We start from the raw sequence: 21,785 nt of genomic DNA on the forward strand, positions 1-21,785 counted from the left end.
CATCACACAACTAAGGCACGACGACACGAACACCGACAGAACCACAACCACCCTTCCAGTCACCTATGCGGCGACACTGCACGTCCAGCCCTCACAAGACGCCATTCATGAGCGTCTCTCTGGTCCGATACACCCGGAGGCGTCCCAGCACCTTGACACCGGCGACGCCGCCCGTGAACATGTCCAACAGCCGGACACGCCCACGCTAGAAGACCACAAGGATACCAACGAGACTGTTCTGGAGGATGACGACCGCATCATAACACCCGCGGCTTTTGTACCGGAACGATGTGAATCTCTTCCTTCTTCAGACACCGAAACTCATTGCCGAAAGCAGAAGTCGCCCAAACGACGAAAAAAACGTCGCAAGACATCAGAATCGACCATTGAGCCCCCTCCACAGGACGAAGAGATGGCACATCACTCTGACGGAGAACACGATAACTCTTCTCCTCTGCCATGGAGACGCGTCATCCGCAGGACGGTGAACCGTCCAACAGAGATCGTGCGCAAGTCCCGCGCCCAGAAGCTATGGAACATAGCACGCCTGTTGTCACCGACGCAATTGAGCCGACTCGGCCAGCGCTGCCACCTCTCGCCGATGTCAAACCTGTCGGACATTTTTCATGGGCGGATGACACGGATTTCCCACCTCCATCCGATGGGGAAATGAGATCTGTTCCTCCGTTAGACCAACACTAAAATGGGGGAAGTTTCTATGGCGACTCTTGCGACTTCTATGGACTTCACGCATCCACCACGACAATCTTCACCAGCTACGAACCTATCGGCAGCACGGATCTCCCATCAGGCGTACCAAATAGCTACTATCAATACTAATAATATCGGCTCCCTCGTTAAACTTCAACTGCTCCGTGACACGCTAAGAGCAGCGGTCATCGACATTGCCCTGTTACAAGAACTGAGGACAGCAACTTGGACTGGGTGTTATGGATATGAGACGTACGCCGCCCCTGCAGCTATGGAACACACAGGCGCAGCCATCCTCCTACGAGAAGGGATCGCTGTTTCCGATGTCGTATATCTCCCAACGGCGCGAGGGGTGGCCATAACGGTTGAAGGACTCAAAATCATAAATCTCTACGCCCCATCGGGCACTGATAAACGGAGGGATCGCTCCCAGTTCTACGCAGAAGATATCACGCCTTTATTCCTCGGCCGATACGATCACCTCATCTTAGGTGGAGATTTCAACTGTGTTCTCGAGCGCACAGACCAATACCCCCATTTCACCACATGTCCGGAACTTCGCTTCCTCGTCCGCCGCCTTCGTCTCCTCGATACTTGGCGAGTAGTACATGGCGACCGCCCGGGGTATACACACATCACGAGCCACTCCGCCAGCCGACTTGATAGAATATACATCTCTGACGCTCTGAAATCGGTTCTCCTCGACGCGGAACGTTGGTCGTCTGCCTTTTCGGAACATGACATCTACATCTGTACCATGAACCTACGTCGACAATCTATATGGCGCAGTGCAGGACCTTGGAAACTCAATGTCGCGCTACTGCAGGACCCTGAATGTCAACAATAGGTCACCGACACGTGGCAAACCTGTGTTCAATGCATTATGCGTTACGAGACCACACTGCAGTGGTGGTTGCTGTGCGCCAAACCGGCCATCCGACACACATTGACATACTATGGCAGAGCCAAAGCCCAGTGGAATCACCATACAACTGATTTCTACTATAGCGCTCTACGTGAACTCATGGATCATCCTCCATCTCCGGATCGTCTAAAAGAAGCTCAACGCATTAAGGCAAAGATTTTAACCTTGACCAGATGCCGTCTAGAGGGAGCCATTGTACGAGCACGCAGTCGAGATAGGATTAACGGTGAAGAACCTTCTATGCATCATATTGTTCAAAATGTTCGTCGACGCCGACAGGCTTTAATGACAACTTTAGACTTACCTGATGGACGACGGCTGACTTCGCAAGCTGCCATTGCGGATGCATTCACAACGCACTATAGACTTTTCTATCAAGAAGTACCTGCCGGTGCAGAGGCCATTGCTGAGGTTGCCCAGGAGACACTTGGTACTCTCAACGCAGCAGCTGCAACACTCTTGACTTCTGAAGTGACCACCGACGATGTCCAAGGCGCTGTGGCCAAAGGGTCTCTGAATCGATCTCCCGGCCCGGATGGTTTACCTCTCGAATTTTACAGAACCTTCCAAGATTTGATGATGCCACGATGGAGGGACATGTACTGGGAACTTTTGTCCGGCGCGGCGAACCCGCCACCAATGTTCATGGAAGGCTTACTTGTACCAGTCCCGAAACCCGCAGGAGGAACACGACTCGACAGTTATCGGCCGATCGCGTTACTCAATTCCGACTTCAAGATTTTCACACGCCTTCTAGCAATGCGACTCAAACATGTCTTACGAGATATTGTTTCCCACGAACAAACATCCTTAGGCGGCGATCGTAATATACAGACAGCCCTCAGTGAATATCGAGATGTGATCGCTGTAGCAACACACTCACGACTGCCAGGCGCTTTAATCTCCATCGACTTCAAACAAGCCTTTGACCGCGTCAATCACGCATTCCTCAACGCAGTGATGGACCGAATGGCAATTCCCACGACGTTCACGCAAGTGATTATGCGGCTCCTTCGTGGGGAAACGTTCAGACTTCTCGTCAACGGCAGACTTACAGAACCTATACGGATTGAACGCTCAGTACGGCAGGGTTGCCCTTTGTCTACGGTGCTTTATGCCATTGCGATGGAACCACTCATTTGCGGATTACGCCGACGTTTGACAGGTATTCCACTCCGGGATCATATGTTCCGCTGTCGAGCTTACGCGGACGACTTGGCCCTCGTCGTACGTTCAGCGGCCGACGTACAAGCTGCGATGCAGTGGATTACCCGTTACAGTGCAGGGGCAGGGAGCGCTATGAACGTGGCAAAATCATGCGCCATGAAGATCGGCCGCGGCCTTCGCGCAGACAGCGTAGTCCCATTTCAACTGGTGGACACCCTCCGTTGTCTCGGATTGGTGTACACGCGAGACATTCGCCGCACCTCGGCGATCAATTTTCGGGCACTACTGCAACGCATCCGGGCCAACATACAAAATCACATACTACGCCCGCTGAATATGTGCCAGAGAGTTACTTTCGTCAATACCCATCTGGCAGCCCGGATACCCCATATAGCGCAGATTCTGCCCATCACTGCGACAATGGCGGCCAGATTACAGGCGGCTTTCGGCTATTTTGTTTGTTCTGGACACATCTTCAAAGTCCAGTATGAAGCACTCACCTTACCGAAGCGGGACGGTGGCCTCGATCTAGTTAATGTGAGAGCCAGGACTACGGCACTTTACACCAATACTATGCTCCGGTTATGGAAAAGCCAAAATGTTAATTTTACTGGAATGTTGAGCACTAAGCTCGCACCTGTTTCGAGACGCCCACCGACGTCTCTGGCACACATCCCACCTCCGATGTCACATATCGGCCGTTTCTTTTTGGAGTATAGCTACATATGCACCGAGCTCCCCAGGACCAGGAAGACGACCACCCGCGACATCTATTGCCTTCTCCGAAAGTCTCCACCCCGCAACCCCGTCGAAACACGTCACCCCCAGGTTTCATGGCTTACAGTTTGGAAAGCGATCCAACCAACCGTATCACACCACTGACACCACCTCTATGTGGTACCTTCTCGTCAATGGCAAGTATACTACAAGACAAAAACTGCATCGCATCGCACTGGTGGACTCACCCCTGTGCCTCAAGTGCAATGTCGAAGATACAGATTTACATCGTTTTGAGTGTGGGCCAGCAGCAGCTGTCTGGACCCTCGCACAGAAGATTGTGGCTTTCTACCTCCGAGTACCTCCACATCACGTTTCTCCTACCATGATGATATATCCCGACTCGACCTACTTTCCATCGGCTAAGTGGCACGCCATCACATGGATCAGTGGCATGGCTGTCAACTACCTCTTCCGGGACGACATCGTCGATCCGGCGGACTTTTGGACACGCCTCCAAGTACATCACCACACCCTTCGCCGACATCGACACTATCGGGCCACTTTCACGAACTATTTACAGAGTATTTTCACCAACCCGCCTCAAAGCTGGAATCTCAACGAACTGTGCCAGCCAAGACTGGACGACCCCACGTTCTCCTTTAATGGTCAATGAAAGAATGCATTTTGTTCTGATGGCGCGCCAAAGTGGAGCATGGCGCGGAAAGTATTCCTATTTTATTTCACTTCTCTTTTCTCCTCCTCTTCTCAGTTTTCTTTCCTTACACATGTAACAAACACATAATTAAATAAATAAATAAATAAATAAAAAAAGAAGGCCGTTGCGGAAATAGCTCCCTTTTATGTTTTACGTTTTCAAAGGATATTGTTATTTTTATGAAGAATGTCGTCTTTTATTTTCATACACAAGAGGTTTTTATTTGTTTCCTCCTTACCTGCAACTAAAAAAAAGCGGTCTATGGCAAAAAAAAAAAACAAAAAATAGTTGGTAGAGCAAAAAAAAGTTGGTAGAGCACTTGCCCGCGAAAGGCAAAGGTCCCGAGTTCGAGTCTCGGTCGGGCACACAGTTTTAATCTGCCAGGAAGTTTCAATAATCGATATGCCACTATTCTGTAATTGGTTTTCTGAAGTTTATCGTCAATCCTAGGACTGAAACCGATACTCTGCTTTACGTAAAGAATATAACCTTCAAAATTTATTTAGCAGCGCAGAATATTAAATGGTTCAAATGGTTCTGAGCACTATGGGACTTAACATCTGTGGTCATCAGTCCCCTAGAACTTAGAACTACTTAAACCTAACTAACCTAAGGACACCACACACATCCATGCCCGAGGCAGGATTCGAACCTGCGACCGTAGCAGCCGCGTGGTTCGGGACTGCGCGCCTAGAACCGCTAGACCACCGCGGCCGGCTATTAAATCATAGTTTATAGATCAGGAACCTAATCCAACTGCCTTTAATTTTATTCTCACGGATGACATTGAGACAGTAAATAACAAGAGAAATAACAAAACTCTCAGAATCAATATAGAGAATTCAAGTGTCCAGTGGATTCAAAAGTTTGCTATAATAGCGAATAATTGCTTTTACTGACTCCTTCATGCCTACGTCTTCTGTCAGACAATGTTTGAAACTAGGACTAGCAAGGTAAACAATTTTTCCACAAATTGTCAAATTGGAAGTCGGAGAGCCAGTTACATAAATTACGATGGCAACAAACGTTTTTCAAGTAAACTAATCACAGGAGGCATCCAACACATTTATTGTGTGTTACATGCACAGTATGTAAACTGGAAACGCCACCAACACACAATACCACTAACAATGGAACATCCCCATCGCACCCCCTCAGATTTAGTTATAAGTTGGCACAGTGGATAGGCCTTGAAAAACTGAACACAGATCAATCGAGAAAACTGGAAAAAGTTGTGTGGAACTATGAAAAAAATAAGCAAAATATACAAACTGAGTAGTCCATGCGCAAGATACGCAACAACAAGGACAGAGGGAGCTCAGGAGCGCCTGATCCCATGGTTAGCGTGAGCAGCTGCGCAACGAGAGGTCCTTCGTTCAAGTCTTCCCTCGAGTGAAAATTTGAATTTTTTCTTTTCAGACAATTATTATCTGTCCGTCCGTCCGATGCGAGGTAACTGCGCCGTAGTATGATGACGCTACACCGAAACAAACATCGAAACACATGACGCCAGTCGACTACAGCGCACGGAAGAGAGTATTCCTGCTAACGAGGCTCCATGGCTGGCAGTTGACTGTTCGCTACTTTAGAAGGGAGTGCATTAAATACGTGAGATGCATTCCGTGGGCAATATGAATCCAGCAAATAGAGCTCGCGACTTCAATAACACTGTCAATGAATATTTTCCGAACTGTAAGGCATCGGAAAGTACCTTAAGGGATCGAACGATTGTCGAACATTTGTATGATTATTTCCTACATTTGTTGATAAACAGTACGTGTGGTGACGATTGTCTGAAAACAAAAAATGAAACGACTCACTCGAGGGAAGACTTGAACCAAGGACCTTTCACTCCGTAGCTGCTCACGCTAACCACGCGACCACGGCGCTCCCGAACTCACACTATCCCTGCGCATGGACTACTCAGTTTGTATATTTTGCTTTTTTTTCATAGTTCCACACAACTTCTTCCTGTTTTCTCGATTGATCTGTGTTCAGTTTTTCAAGGCCTATCCAATGCGCCAACTTATAACTAAATCTGAGGAGGGTGCGATGGGGAGGTTCCCTTGTTAGCTATGAAACAACTGTAGCAAAATGGAGCATCCTCGTTATCCATGTGATGGATAAGACGACTAATTCGCAACATAAATGTCAGTGTAAGCATCAATTTATGTTGGAACGTGCTTCCTGGACCAAATAACATACGTTTCCTACGTCTTCAATACGAATCATGAAGCAAATACAATTTAAAGGACATAAAAATATCGAGTGAATTTACTAACATAATTATAAACCACCCACGAACATAAATCGATGATCACATAGTTGTCAAAAAGTATTCTACAGTATTGCCATTGTCCATTAGACTAGCAGCAGGAAGAAAACGTACGCTCAGCTGTGCTGAGATATCTTGCACTGACGAAGCTCGCGCTTCGAAGACACCACAGCATCGTCTGCCACCATTTCATGGGAAACGAAATATCTCAAGTGTACAGCGTTAGACATAAAAACACCGCCGGTGCAAGCACCGCGCGATCCGCGATATGACGCCGTTGAAAGCACGGCTAACCCTCGCCGGAAAGCTGTTAATATCATCTGATGTTGCTAACAAGTTATTTACTTCTGGTGAATGATTTTCTGCGCAGTTCATTTAAGATAGAATAACTAAAATATATTTGATGTTACGGAAGACCAAGGACGCCTAATTCGTTTCCCACTCTTTACTTATGATGTTACATTCGCAATCTGAGCATACGTATTATCCATAACCACACTTTAGCGCCACACAGATACGTGAATGAAACACATTGGCGTACAGTTTTAGACATAAAAACTGACCGATGGCCTCCTGCCACAGAGACTAAGTCCGAGTCTATTCACTTAACGTTGCCAATAAAACTGACCGGCCATCTGCACAATCTGGCAACACTGTAAGATGCGGAGGCGTTAGGAGAAAGTGTTTTCTACTTCCGAGATGTTCTCGGATTGTGTGAGCCCGTGGTCTAGTGCTAGCCGGCACGGTAGCTCAGCGTGTTCGGTCAGAGAGCCGCTTGGCCTCTGTAATAAAAAAACTGAGTGGAAGGATCAACCACCGAACTTGAACAGGATGTCCTGCGACGTCCGCAATGACCAAACACAACGATCAATAATGAACAATAAGAAAAAAAAAGAAAAGAAAAAATGGTAATCGTCATGCATTCTAAGCTTATGGTCGCCTGTTCGTGTCCAACTATTTTTTTTTTTTTTTACCACATTTCGTCTAAAGTTATGATTCTGATTGAGCATCGAAGATAATTCTATCCACCAGCAACGACAAGTATTCCAGAAACATTTCCGCAAGACAGCTCGTGGCTGCGCCGCGATCATAACAGCTTACGCTCGAGCGTTTCCTCACGCTGCAGCGGCTACCGGCTACCGGCCACCGGCCAGACGCCACCCGCCGCCTGAAATCCGGCACCGCCCATGTGAACGCGGCGCCACGCTGTCAGTGTATGTATCAACTATCATTTTCGAATTTGAAGTTCTAGTTACCATCTTGCAGTTAAACATTCGATTTTGCATACTTGAAAATCATGAACTACAGTTAAGCATTGTAAAATTGAGTCGCAAGTGGAAAAAGGTGTAACATCTGCAACACAACGTTTACTTTTGGTATAACAGAGGGGTGAATGCAGAGGAGGCAGCTAGAAAGATTTGAACTGTGTTTGGAGCGAGTGCTTTTGGTAAAAATACGCCAGAAAAAGATATTCGTGTTTCAACAAAGATCGTTCTGGCATGAATGATTTTCCACATTAAGGAAGTCTCGACTACTGATATATGTGATAGATTTGCATTCAACAGGCAAAGTTCAAAAATGGTTCAAATGGCTCTGAGCACTATGGGACTTAACATATATGGTCATCAGTCCCCTAGAACTTAGAACTACTTAATCCTAACTAACCTAAGGACATCACACAACACCCAGCCATCACGAGGCATAGAAAACCTCTGACCCCGCCGGGAATCGAACCCGGGAACCCGGGCGTGGGAAGCGAGAACGCTACCGCACGACCACGAGATGCGGGCGGCAAAGTTCAGAAGTCCGGTGTAGGAGTACTGCATGCTCTAATTCGAAACAACAAATATCAATGGAGTGACTATTATTGAACGTCATCAGGTCACTCATCGAGCATTCCTATGCAGTACTGTTACTGGTGACGTATTTTGTTGCCTTTATTGTCGACTTCCTAAGAAGAAATAAAGGCTGTTCCCCACCAAAAGACGTAAACTCGAGGCAAGAGTAACGTGAACATGATATTTTACATCTGATAATTCCAAAAGTGTGTTTTGGGCTACGAATTCTGCCCCCAGGGTGTGTGCAACACAGCTGGCATTTGTTGCCACAACTGAGACACCTTTCTTTCGCAGAGTAAGAAAATCGAGCAACAAAACTACATCACCTGTGCTACTGCATGATAACGCACTATGTTGATTTGAGAAACAAAACAATCCAGGAGATTGATAGAAAAGTCGTCTGTCAGGCACTTGTATTGATAGGGAAGTCCTCTCTAAAGCTCTTGTCCCTCTCGTCATATATTTGTAAAATTTTACCTTTCCCGCTCTTGATCGATCAACCGTCAAGGCAATTCATTTCTAGACGGAAATACTCTTAAAACTACTATGGTTTAATGACATCGTTAGAACCAGTAGGTTTCTACAGGCGTAGAATTTGTAAACAACTTCAGCATTGTCAGATCGTTTTAGATATCGTGAAAGAAAATTCTGCTGCTGATTAATTTCTCTTTGATAATTACTGTTGCGTTTAGTAAACTAATGGAAAATGCAATTAAAATATTCACTGTACTAATACAAATTAAATTCAGCTTACGACAGAAACATCACGACGGCAGTCTATCTTAATAAAGCATTAAGTGTCTGTGAGACGATTGAACCTATTTTAACACGAATTAGTAGGATATTACCAACTCTTGACTTCGAAAAGATCTGTATTTATTTCATTTCCTGTACCATTCGCAAGTATTATGAAAATGTGACATTTCATAGATAAAATTATGTATTCACAACAACAAAAATATGTCGGCAGAAAACAAAAGTGGCATTATGAATTTGGTAGTACCGTAAGGTTTTCGCTCTGACACTAAGAGTTACTGAAAGTAGCAAGACGAATTTTGCTTGAGCGTTGTCTTACGATTCCCTTATTGAGTTTTTATCAGCCTGCTTGTAGCTGTGCTACAAAAGAATTAAAAATCTGGCTTTCAGCGAGTCGCGAATGGCGAACGAAAGCAGCTTGCACCTGTTAGCTAAGCATGTTACCTGGGAACTGGTTTTTTCCTAAAGTGGGAAGACGTCCTTTTGTGGTTGAATTGTTGGCAAATGTCAGTCAGACGTGTGCCGTTGGTCTAAGCGTTTCGGTGTGTTGAATTTGTACCAAAGGTTTTTCTACAGGTTTTTTCTGGCCAAATAGAGAGTTGAAGTTTCCCATTAGTATTTTCACGTCATCCTGGTGAATTTTGCTCATAGTATTTTCGACTGGGTTCCAGAATTTTTCCCATGCACTTCTAAGCGCTACAGTCTGGGACCGTGCGACCGCTACGGTCGCAGGTTCGAATCCTGCCTCGGGTATGGATGTGTGTGATGTCCTTAGGTTAGTTAGGTTTAATTAGTTCTACGTTCTAGGCGACTGATGACCTCAGAAGTTAAGTCGCATAGTGCTCAGAGCCATTTGAACCATTTTGAACCAGAATTTTTCGACATTTTCGGTGTTTTTCTTATTTTCGATGTTGGTGGAGACACGTGCATTGATGAGTGTATATTTTTTACTGGGGCTCTGAATGAGCATAGTACCTCAGCTTACACACTACTTAACCTAAATTATCCTAAGGACAAACACACAAACTCATGCCCGAGTGAGGACTCGAACCTCCGCCGGGATCAGCCACACAGCCCATGACTGGAGCGCCCCAGACCGCTCGGCTAATCCCGCGCGGCTACTTAAAGTATACTCGTCCACAAAACCCATGTGGACAATTATCTGATAATCGGTCAAGCTTCGCTTTGTCGCAGCTCTTTAGCATACAAGTCCACTTACTTTCAGGCTCCTCCTTACAATTCTTGCAATGCAAGGTAATTGAAAAATCCCATCCACTCGACGCCAACTGAGGAACTGACTGGTGCATGTGTTGTTCAACACACAGTAGTTGTCAGCCTCACTAGAATCAATGACTGTGTGTGTGTGTGTGTGTGTGTGTGTGTGTGTGTGTGTGTGTGTGTGTGTTTTCGTGTTCATGCACAATCTGAATCAATACTATTAACATTAGAGAGACAACCAACAGTAAATAATTCATCAAATATGACTGTAAAGTATTTTAATGCGATGGGAAGTTACTAACTGAATTTTCACCCAACCCACGTCCTGCATATTACGTTAAGTAAGATGTATTAACTCCATAGTATCGTTAGCAGAGACAGTGCGCTCTTGTTGTCGAGGCTCGCGACAAGCGCAGCGATCAGCAGTGCCCAATGCCGCCGCGATTTGTTTATGTTGGCTGAGAGTGGACACTGCAGCAGACGCTTCGCCATAAACAGAAAGAAATCACCTTGTCTCTGACCGCAGTGAGCGGATATCACTGCCTGCGTGTTCTTATAGTAACCAACGTGAGACTCTACTCACAGGTGCCATGGAGCAATTGCAACGGGTATCATGTCATTAGTCATCAGAATATTAACCAGTGATGAAATGTCCACTCCATTTGAATCCCAAGAAAATAGGAACCTTCTCACAAAGGAATATGAGGTGATATCAAAATTTATCCAACATACAAAAATTAACTGCAGGGCTTTCATGTATGCCGTAGTAGCACACAAGGAAATATTATGTCTTGGAAGCGTATATTTCATTTCCTCTTCTCATATTAACGCCCTTGTTTTAGTATGAAGTGGGAAAATAAACACGAAAAACTTAAGTTCCTGAGAAGCATATAAGTCATTTCCTCTTCTCATATCATAACTTTTGTTTTAGTATGAGGTAAAAAAATAAACAGTTTAGGGTTCTGAAACATAATATGACACCAGATTCTTATCGTAGGCGCTATCGGAAACGCAAAAAGCAGGGAGCTGTCCATTGTTTTGTCCAAAAGTCTGTTTCCTTTCATGCATTACTCACGTTAGGAGATTCTTATTTAAGGACTTGTGGGCATCAAGTTCTTCAGCAGAACAAGCCTTATGTTATTGTGCTAATTACGGTATGGAAAAAATGCAACAAAGACGAGTTCCCCTGGAGCACATGTCTGTATTCAGCAATGATCGCCAGCTGCCACGACACTTCACAGAATCCTTGCGGCGGGCAACACAACTGTGCGTGCACTTCAGACTTCATTCAGTAAGACGTCAGGAGATGGATGGAAACGTGAAATTAACGTTTCTTTCCGAGTCGTATTCAACCCAGAATGAGGTGTTATTAAGGTAGTTGAACCTTCTAGCAATTACACTTATATAATTCCAATATGAGTATTCAGATAGCGAATAGAACCCGTTAGTGCGAAATCATCTGGAACTGCATTAACATCAAACTGCAAGAACTTGAGACAATACGTGGACTCTTCTCTTCGCTAGGTGACCTATTACTGATATTTAGGATTCTCTCCGTCCTAGGCGTAATGGAAACGGAACTTCAGAGGCGCTTTCCGCTATTCTTGACAAACATGAGAAACTTGTAATCACCGCAAGTTACAACTGCGTGATGATAATGGTTCAGGTTGTCAGTAGTTGTGGTGGTGTTATGCTGTCAAACTGCTTACGGCAACGTTAATGGTGGCGCACATAATTTAGCGCTGACGACCTACTTAAGTAAAGATAGTGTTGTGGCGTCGTCACTTGTCTGTATTTGGCCTCAGCTTGAGTAATCCGATTTAACGAACATAGTACTACATTCGCGGGCTGCTAATGATACAGTATGACTACAGAGATCATCGTGCGGGTATTACATTAATTCTGCAATGAATTGTTTAAAAAATGTTACCCTCAGCTATGCAGCTGGACTGACTCATTACACAGGTACTCTATGTTGCACTTGGTTAAGTGATCAGTTCGTTGCAATCCTGCTTCTTCTGTTGTAAATGCTTGTATACGTCAAAAATGGTTCAAATGGTTCTGAGTGCTATGTGACTTAACGTCTGAGGTGGTCAGTCCGCTAGAACTTAGAACTACTTAAACCTAACTAACCTAAGGACATCAGACACATCCATGTCGGAGACTGGAGTCGAACCTGAGACCGTAGCTCTCGCGCGATTCCAGACTGTAGCGCCTAGAAGCGCTCGGCCACCCTGGCCGGCATACTTGTATACTGACCATTCGTTATTTGACTAAATATGAACTACAATCTAATTCGCATGTATATGGCATGGGTTAGCTCCGGCACGAAGGTATGACTAAGGATTAGTTTCCGTTGGAGTCCCGTTATTTTGATGGCAAGACAAATGTTCGCAAATCACCTCTATTGCCTCAAAAAACAATTGCATCTTAAATATCGAAGAACCGACGTCCGCACTGTCACAGCGCGTTGAAATACAGCAACGACAGCAGATGAAAATTTGTGACCGACTGAGCTTCGAACCTAGACCTGCTGCTTACTAGACAGACGTACTGACCACTGCACTACTATTTTTTTTTTAAGTTTCAGAATTCTTTCAGCACCAGGTAGGCGGAGGCAAAGAGGGCAGGGGTCGAAAATCCGAGGCCTGGCCACAGTGCCTCCCCCATACCTGTCACTGAGCAGCTGCATTATTCACATGTATTCCATGTTTGCACTCATATATTCCTTTAAATTGTTGAACAAAATTGAAGTAGTAATTAAGGTAAAATAAATTACAGATTGTCGCCTCCAATGGCGTGCGATCCTTGTGGAACATAACTTATAACAGTGTACAGGGTGACGGAAAAATAAATAACAAACATTCATTCAGAAATATATTCAAAATTTAAGTTATTATGCACTGGATGCATATGAAGTCTGTAAGGAAGCCATATATTTTTCAACAAATGGAAGAAGTCTCGGAGCCGGAGGGGGTTTGCCAAATTAGAACAGTTGTGATTTAAGAACCGACGTAAAAGAATATTCCAGGAATAAAAAAAAGTGAAAGGATAGTATTCTGCTTCTAATCAATAAAACTGTCGATCTCTTTGTAGCCCACATAAAGCAATAGATAAAATTTTTTTTAAACATTCCTTATATTTGTTATTCTTCTTCAGCTTAAAATGTTCTTCTGCAATATAAAACATGCACTCTTCTAAGTTCTAAGTTTTGTTTATTACGACGTACAACACAAACTGTCCCAGAAGCCACGAATAACTGTTATTCTTTGCGGACGGGTAACATTTCCAGTCAGATTTAAAGCTTCAGTTATCGGTATATGACTTTCTGCGGTTCTGTGGATAGTGCTGATTTCTTCGTAGTCCAGTTCCAAATTCTGATTCTATTTTCACACAAGAAGGTGTGCGCTACAGTTTCTACAAGCCCACATTTGTCGCAGTATGAAGATGGTCTCAATTTGATTTTTCATAATCGTTCCGCTGTGGGTATGGTTTCGTTTACAACGTCGCACCATACGGCACTGACTCTAGTTGGTATAATTTTATTGTTGATATTTTTCCAGACGTTTCTCCAGTGTTTTGTAGGTTAATTCACCGGAATTGGTTTGTGTAGACGATGTCTGGTAATATAATCATAGATGGTTCTAGTGTTGGTTTGCGCTGATGGAAGTCTTATAAGGCTCCAATCGCCATAGTACTTTCGGACGTAATCTAGGCTGGCGTGCTACATTAACACGAGCGTTCCTATCTCCAGGATCTAACGAGAGGAACAGAAGTTTCGTGATGCTTGTCTTAGAGGCATGTATTAGTTTAAAGGCACGTCTTTAATTCCAGGTCCTCTGTTTTGCCTGTGCAAAGTCGCCGTGTGGAAGGGTACTTTGAAGATATTTTGTTTCCACACATACCAAGAGGCTACAGCTAATATTTTATGTGCAGTGACCTGCAGTATCGGTAAGACTGTTGTGATATGATAAATTTTGCTAAGTATGTATGTATTTATAAACTGAACTTTCTGCAGTCAGTCTAATGATCGCATGTCATGGTCCTTCAACACGGTTCCGATGACATTAAGTTTCCGCTCCCAACTGTTCGTGGCCATTCGCTTGGGGTTCGCCCTTAACCACAATCCGAGATGGAGACTCACTTCAGTTACATCTAACCAGTGCGCACTTATTGCACTATTGTAGGAACCGAGATGCAGTATTTTGGATTTAAAATTTTGTAAATTTGTGGTGAGAACGTATGGGACCAAGTAAGCTTACACACTACTTAATCTAACTTAAACTATGGACAATGCCGGAGGGAGGACTCTAAGCTCCGACGGTGGGCACTGTCGGGACACAGCAACCAACCTCTCTGCAGCACATATCTACACACGCTCCTCATCAGACGCGAATTCCGTATACCACATGCGCGGTACTCCCCCCTCCCACCCCCTCCCCTCACCGGCCATTATTCCACTCGCTCGCGGCCACACTGTATTCCCGCGAGGGTTCGGACGATGTTGTGCGTCAGGGTTCGGACAATGTCGTGCGTCTAGCACTGAAAACTTAAGATAACCCGTCGAGAGCCAAATAATTATACAGGATGTTTCAGGAGAAATAGTAATTATTGTAGGAGATGGTAGTATAGACAAATTGCAGAAACAATGACATATAACATGTGTCCAATTTTTATTGAACATACATATAGCTGGGTTGTAATGTATCTAGAGGTAGCCCTGGATGGAAAAATTTTATGAACACCTCACATAAATAATGTGTTCCACTGCGAAAGACAATCTTATAAGCACTAGAAGCTGCTGTAGGGTAAAATGGGGTCTAAACCCAGTACTCCTGGATATACACCTCTGTAAAAAGACCATTCGTAATTTATAGGCCTATAATATAAACAAAGTCGAACAGAAGGTGGCTGCTAGGGAGTCTGGCAAAGTGCAGAGACTGATCTGCTTTCACAAACAGATGGAATTAGCAGGACATCCACTCTTGGGATTGATATTACGCTAGACATGCCAGCCTTACACCTGTGGCTTAAAATGGAGACAGCGGCAGTTACACAAAGGCTAAAAATTGGAAATATCTGGATATAGTTAGAATATACGGAATCCCAAATCAGTATGGCGCTGGCTCGGGAAATGCCGACTAACTATACAATAACTTGTAGCTGTTTCAATAAACCTTGCCATGTAACAGTTGGAGGCAGGGAGCAGTGGAAGAACGAACCACTAAACTGTGCAGGAGACATAGTATAGTGGTTTGCTGACAGGTCGAAAACAGATGAATGTACCGCGTCTGGTGTACTGCCTAGAATCTCTTTAGGGAAGATGGCCACAGTATTACATGACATCTTCTATCAGCAAGTGCACGGAGGAGAATTAGAGTAGACCCTACAAAAATCGTAGCATCTACTTTTATTCAGACAGCCAAGCAGCTCTGAAATCTCTATCAGTCCGTACAACTAGATCGAAGGTCGTTGCAGAATGCCATGAAACATTTTCTTTCGGACATGTCCGAAAGAACAGACACCACACATATATCCATATACAGGGTGTTTCAGGAGGAATAGTAGATATTTTAGCAGGTGGTAGTACAGACGAAATGCATAAAAAAATTCCATATAAATGCGTCCACTTTTTACTGAGGACAGAGATACAGCTGTTAGTACGTAACCCTAACAAACTCAAATCAAAGGCAAATGAGGACGTTCAAAGTTGAGTTTCAAAAATTTCCCCACCAACTTCAATGCACATTTGACTTCTCTTGATAACACCACGTGTAGCTCTTCTGAGGTCGTCTTTGCGTTCTTTTATGAGGGCTGCACTATTCATAATCCGAACTATCAAATCGGCTCTTGGGTTTACTTTTTCTTTGTAGACTTCGCCTTTAACCATCCCCACAGGCAAAAATCCAAAGAGAGAACGTCCAGGGACCTTGAAGGCCAAGGAAAGTGCCCATATCTAATGATCCATCTTCCAGAAAATGTTAAGTTTGGATAATGTGTCACCTGACGACTAGAATTGGCAGGAGCCCCGTCATGCTGGAGGAACATAGGCATTCCTGTAGCCAAATAAGCCGGCCGCGGTGGTCTAGCGGTTCTGGCGCTGCAGTCCGGAACCGCGGGACTGCTACGGTCGCAGGTTCGAATCCTGCCTCGGGCATGGGTGTGTGTGATGTCCTTAGGTTAGTTAGGTTTAAGTAGTTCTAAGTTCTAGGGGACTTATGACCTAAGATGTTCAGTCCCATAGTGCTCAGAGCCATTAGAACCATTGAGCCAAATAAACCTCTTCCAATAACGCTGGAAGTCATTTTCAAGGAAATGTAGACAACTGGGTCCTGTAAGGACCAACATACACTCCTGGAAATAGAAATAAGAACACCGTGAATTCATTGTCCCAGGAAGGGGAAACGTTATTGACACATTCCTGGGGTCAGATACATCACATGATCACACTGACAGAACCACAGGCACATAGACACAGGCAACAGAGCATGCACAATGTCGGCACTAGTACAGTGTATATCCACCTTTCGCAGCAATGCAGGCTGCTATTCTCCCATGGAGACGATCGTAGAGATGCTGGATGTAGTCCTGTGGAACGGCTTGCCATGCCATTTCCACCTGGCGCCTCAGTTGGACCAGCGTTCGTGCTGGACGTGCAGACCGCGTGAGACGACGCTTCATCCAGTCCCAAACATGCTCAATGGGGGACAGATCCGGAGATCTTGCTGGCCAGGGTAGCTGACTTACACCTTCTAGAGCACTTTGGGTGGCACGGGATACATGCGGACGTGCATTGTCCTGTTGGAACAGTAAGTTCCCTTGCCGGTCTAGGAATGGTAGAACGATGGGTTCGATGACGGTTTGGATGTACCGTGCACTATTCAGTGTCCCCTCGACGATCACCAGTGGTGTACCGCCAGGGTAGGAGATCGCTCCCCACACCATGATGCCGGGTGTTGGCCCTGTGTGCCTCGGTCGTATGCAGTCCTGATTGTGGCGCTCACCTGCACGGCGCCAAACACGCATACGACCATCATTGGCACCAAGGCAGAAGCGACTCTCATCGCTGAAGACGACACGTCTCCATTCGTCCTTCCATTCACGCCTGTCGCGACACCACTGGAGGCGGGCTGCACGATGTCGGGGCGTGAGCGGAAGACGGCCTAACGGTGTGCGGGACCGTAGCCCAGCTTCATGGAGACGGTTGCGAATGGTCCTCGCCGATACCCCAGGAGCAACAGTGTCCCTAATTTGCTGGGAAGTGGCGGTGCGGTCCCCTACGGCACTGCGTAGGATCCTACAGTCTTGGCGTGCATCCGTGCGTCGCTGCGGTCCGGTCCCAGGTCGACGGGCACGTGCACCTTCCGCCGACCACTGGCGACAACATCGATGTACTGTGGAGACCTCACGCCCCACGTGTTGAGCAATTCGGCGGTACGTCCACCCGGCCTCCCGCATGCCCACTATACGCCCTCGCTCAAAGTCCGCCAACTGCACATACGGTTCACGTCCACGCTGTCGCGGCATGCTACCAGTGTTAAAGACTGCGATGGAGCTCCGTATGCCACGGCAAACTGGCTGACACTGACGGCGGCGGTGCACAAATGCTGCGCAGCTAGCGCCATTCGACGGCCAACACCGCGGTTCCTGGTGTGTCCGCTGTGCCGTGCGTGTGATCATTGCTTGTACAGCCCTCTCGCAGTGTCCGGAGCAAGTATGGTGGGTCTGACACACCGGTGTCAATGTGTTCTTTTTTCCATTTCCAGGAGTGTACGAAACGTAAATGCATTGAACACAGCTGTATGTACGAAATAAAAATTGGACACATGTTATATGGCATTTCTTCTGCAACTTGTCTATACTACCACCTCCTACAATATTTACTATTCCTCCTGAAACATCCTGTATTATTATTTGTGTCTCGGCGGCTCATCTAAAGTTTTCAGTGCTAGGCGCACGACATCGTCCAAACCCACGAGGGAATACAGTGTGGCCGCGAGCGAGTGGAATAATGGTCGGGGGGCTTGGTCTCATAAGTTCTTATCAAAAAATTTACAAAATTTTAAATCCAAAATACTGCATGTCGGTTCTTACAATAGTGCAATAGCTGCGCACTGGTTAGATGTAACTGAAGAGAGACTCAAACTCGGATTGTGATTAAGGGCGAATCTCAAGCGCATGGCTACGAATACTTGGGAGAGGAAACTTAATGTCATCGGAACCTTGTTGAAGGCCCATGACATGCGATCGTTAGACTGACTGCAGAAAGTTCAGTTTATAAATACATACATACTTAGCAAAATTTATCATGTCGCAGCAGTCTTACCGATACTGCAGGTCACTGCACATAAAATATTAGCTGTAGCCTCTTGGTATGTGTGGAAACAAAATATCTTCAAAGTACCCTTCCACACGGCGACTTTGCACAGGCAAAACAGAGGACTTGGAATTAAAGACGTGCCTTTAAACTAATACACGTCACTAAGACAGGCATCACGAAATTTCTGTTCCCCTCGTTAGATCCTGGAGATAGGATAAAGTAATAGTGCAGTGGTCAGAACGTCTGTCTAGTAAGCAGCAGGTCTAGGTTCGAAGCTCAGTCGGTCACAAATTTTCATCTGCCGTCGTTGCTGTATTTCAACGCGCTGTGACAGTATGGACGTCGGTCCTGCGATATTTAAGATGCAATTGTTTTTTGAGGCAATGGAGGTGATTTGCGAACATTTGTCTTGCCATCAAAATAACGGGACTCCAACGGAATCCAATCCTGAGTCATACCTTCGTGCCGGAGCTAACCCATGCCATACACATGCGAATTAGATTGTAGTTCATATTTAGTCAAATAACGAATGGTCAGTATACAAGTATGCCGGCCAGGGTGGCCGAGCGGTTCTAGGCGCTACAGTCTGGAACCGCGCGAGAGCTACGGTCTCAGGTTCGACTCTAGTCTCCGACATGGATGTGTCTGATGTCCTTAGGTTAGTTAGGTTTAAGTAGTTCTAAGTTCTAGCGGACTGACCACCTCAGACGTTAAGTCACATAGCACTCAGAACCATTTGAACCATTTTTGAAGTATTCAAGTATTTACAAACAGAAGAAGCAGGATTGCAGCGAACTGATCACTTAACCAAGTGCAACATAGAGTACCTGTGTAATGAGTCATTCCAGCTACATAGCTGAGGGTAATATTTTTTAAGCAATTCATTGCAGAATTAATGTAATACCCGCACGATGATCTCTGTAGTCATACTGTATCATTAGCAGCCCGCGAATGTAGTACTATGTTCGTTAAATCGCATTACTCAAGCTGAGGCCAAATAAAGACAAGCGACGACGCCACAACACTATCTTTACTTAAGTAGGTCGTCAGCGCTAAATATTGTGCGCCACCATTAACGTTGCTGTAAGCAGTTTGACAGTATAACACCACCACAACTACTGACAACCTGAACCATTATCATCACGCAGTTGTAACTCGCAGTGGTTACAAGTTTCTCATGTTCGTCAAGAATAGCGAAAGCGCCTCTCAAGCTCAAAAAAAAAAAAAAAAAATGGTTCAAATGGCTCTGAGCACTATGGGACTTAACTGCTGAGGTCATCAGTCCCCTATAACTTAGAACTACTTAAACCTAACTAACCTACTGACATCACACACATCCATGCCCAAGGCAGGATTCGAACCTGCGACCGTAGCGGTCGCGCTGTTCCAGACTGTAGCGCCTAGAACCGCTCGGCCACCCGGGCCGGCGCCTCTGAAGTTCCATTTCCACTACGCATAGGACGGAGAGAATCCTAAATATCAGTAACAGGTCACTTAGCGAATAGAAGAGTCCACGTATTGTCTCAAGTTCTTGCAGTATGATGTTAATGCAGTTCCAGATGGTTTCGCACTAACGGCTTCTTTTGGCTATGGGAATACGCATATGGGAATTATAAAAGTGTAATTGATAGAACGTTCAACTATCTTAATAACACCTCATTCTGGATTGAATACGACTTTGACGTTTCCATCCAACTCCTGACGTCTTACTGAATGAAGTCTGAAGTGCACGCACAGTTGTGTTGCCTGCCGCAAGGATTCTGTGAAGTGTTGTGGCAGCTGTCGGTCATTGCTGAATACAGACATGTGCAAATATCCTCACTGCTCCAGGGGAACTCGTCTTTGTTGCATTTTTTCCATACCGTAATTAGCACAATAACATAAGGCTTGTTCTGCTGAAGAACTTGATGCCCACAAGTCCTTAAATAAGAATCTCCTAACGTGAGTAATGCATGAAAGGAAACAGACTTTTGGACAAAACAATGGTCAGCTCCCTGCTTTTTGCGTTTCCGATAGCGCCTACGATAAGAATCTGGTGTCATATTATGTTTCCGAACCCTAAACTGTTTATTTTTTTACCTCATACTAAAACAAAAGTTATGATATGAGAAGAGGAAATGACTTATATGCTTCTCAGGAACTTGAGATTTTCGTGTTTATTTTCCCACTTCATACTAAAACAAGGGCGTTAATATGAGAAGAGGAAATGAAATATACGCTTCCAAGACATAATATTTCCTTGTGTGCTACTACTGCATACATGAAAGCCCTGCAGTTAATTTTTGTATGTTGGATAAATTTTGATATCACCTCACATTCCTTTGTGAGAAGGTTCCTATTTTCTTGGGATTCATATAGAGTGGACATTTCATCACTGGTTAATATTCTGATGACTAATGACATGATACCCGTTGCAATTGCTCCATGGCACCTGTGAGTAGAGTCTCACGTTGGTTACTATAAGAACTTGCAGGCAGTGATATCCGCTCACTGCGGTCAGAGACAAGGTGATTTCTTTCTGTTTATGGCGAAGCGTCTGCTGCAGTGTCCACTCTCAGCCAACATAAACAAATCGCGGCGGCATTGGGCACTGCTGATCGCTGTGCTTGTCGCGAGCCTCGACAACAAGAGCGCACTGTCTCTGCTAACGATACTATGGAGTTAATACATCTTACTTAACGTAATATGCAGGACGTGGGTTGGGTGAAAATTCAGTTAGTAACTTCCCATCGCATTAAAATACTTTACAGTCATATTTGATGAATTATTTACTGTTGGTTGTCTCTCTAATGTTAATAGTATTGATTCAGATTGTGCATGAACACGAAAACACACACACACACACACACACACACACACACACACACACACACACACACACACACACACACACAGTCATTGATTCTAGTGAGGCTGACAACTACTGTGTGTTGAACAACAAATGCACCAGTCAGGTCCTCAGTTGGCGTCGAGTGGATGAGTTTTTTCAATTACCTTGCATTGCAAGAATTGTAAGGAGGAGCCTGAAAGTAAGTGGACTTGTATGCTAAAGAGCTGCGACAAAGCGAAGCTTGACCGATTATCAGATAATTGTCCACATGGGTTTTGTGGACGAGTATACTTTATGTAGCCGCGCGGGA

This window comes from Schistocerca cancellata, chromosome 2 (assembly GCF_023864275.1).
Source record: "Schistocerca cancellata isolate TAMUIC-IGC-003103 chromosome 2, iqSchCanc2.1, whole genome shotgun sequence".
Classification (NCBI taxonomy): Eukaryota; Metazoa; Arthropoda; class Insecta; order Orthoptera; family Acrididae; genus Schistocerca; species Schistocerca cancellata.